The following is a 1,885-nucleotide window of genomic DNA, read 5'->3' on the forward strand; positions in this document are numbered from 1 at the left end:
TTCTTTGTAATACACCTCTGAATCAATAGTTGAATGTCTAATTAACTTCAATCTGAACTCAGCTATGCTCTCTATTCTTTATAATACAACTCTGAATTATGGTTGAATGTCTAATTTCAATCTGAACTAAGCTTTGTTCTCTACTCGTTGTAATAAAACTCTGAATCAATGGTTGAATATCTAATTAACTTCAAACTGAACTGAGCTATGCTCTCTATTCTTTGTAATACAACTCTGAATCAATGGTTGAATGTCTAATTTCAATCTGAACTAAGCTATGTTCTCTACTCTTTGTAATAAAACTCTGAATCAATGGTTGAATATCTAATTAACTTCAAACTGAACTGAGCTATGCTCTCTATTCTTTGTAATACAACTCTGAATCAATGGTTGAATGAATAATTAAATTCAATCTGAACTGAGCTCTACTCTCTATTCTTTGTAATATAACTCTGAATCAATGGTTGAATGTCTAATTAACTTCAATCTGAATGATGTTCTCTACTCTTTGTAATACAACTCTGAATCATTGGTTGAATGTCTAATTAACTTCAATCTGAACTGAGCTATGTTCTCAGTTCTTTGTAATACAACGCCAAATCAATGGTTGAATGTCTAATTAACTTCAATCTGAATGATGTTCTCTACTCTTTGTAATACAACTCTGAATCATTGGTTGAATGTCTAATTAACTTCAATCTGAACTGAGCTATGTTCTCTATTCTTTGTAATAGAACTCTGAATCAATGTTTGAATGAATAATTAAATTCAATCTGAACTGAGCTATGTTCTCTATTCGTTGTAATACAACTCTGAATCAGAGGTTGAATGATTAACCTCAATCTGAACTGAGCTATGTTCTCTACTCTTTGTAATACAACTCTGAATCAATGGTTGAATATCTAATTAATATCAATCTGAACTGAGCTATGTTCTCTACTCTTTGTAATACATCTCTGAATAAATGGTTGAATGTCTAATTTCAATCTGAACTAAGCTATGTTCTCTATTCTTTGTAATACAACTCTGAATCAATGGTTGAAAGTCTAATTAACTTCAATCTGAATGATGTTCTCTATTCATTGTAATATATCTCTGAATCAATTGTTCAATGTCTAATTAACTTCAATCTGAACTGAGCTATACTCTCAGTTCTTTGTAATACAACTCTGAATCAATAGTTGAATGTCTAATTAGCTTCAATCCGAACTGAGCTATGTTCTCTGTTCTTTGTAATACAACTCTGAATCAATGGTTGAATGTCTATTTAACTTCAGTCTGAACTGAGCTATGCTCTCAATTCTTTGTAATACAACTCTGAATCAATGGTTGAATGTCTAATTAACTTCAAACTGAACTCAGCTATGTTCTCTATTCTTGTAATACAACTCTGAATCAATGGTTGAATGTCTAATTAACTTCAATCTGAACTGAGCTATGCTCTCAATTATTTGTAATACAACTCTGAATCAATGGTTGAATGTCTAATTTCAATCTGAACTAAGCTTTGTTCTCTACTCTTTGTAATAAAACTCTGAATCAATGGTTGAATGTCTAATTAACTTCAATCTGAACAGAGCTATGTTCCCTATTCTTTGTAATACAACTCTGAATCAATGGTTGAAAGTCTAATTAACTTCAATCTGAATGATGTTCCCTATTCGTTGTAATATATCTTTGAATCAATGGTTCAATGTCTAATTAACTTCAATCTGAATGATGTTCCCTATTCGTTGTAATATATCTTTGAATCAATGGTTCAATGTCTAATTAACTTCAATCTGAACTGAGCTATGCTCTCTATTCTTTATAATACAACTCTGAATTATGGTTGAATGTCTAATTTCAATCTGAACTAAGCTTTGTTCTCTACTCGTTGTAATAA

This window comes from Limulus polyphemus, unplaced genomic scaffold (genome assembly GCF_000517525.1).
Source record: "Limulus polyphemus unplaced genomic scaffold, Limulus_polyphemus-2.1.2 Scaffold7992, whole genome shotgun sequence".
NCBI classification, from domain to species: Eukaryota; Metazoa; Arthropoda; class Merostomata; order Xiphosura; family Limulidae; genus Limulus; species Limulus polyphemus.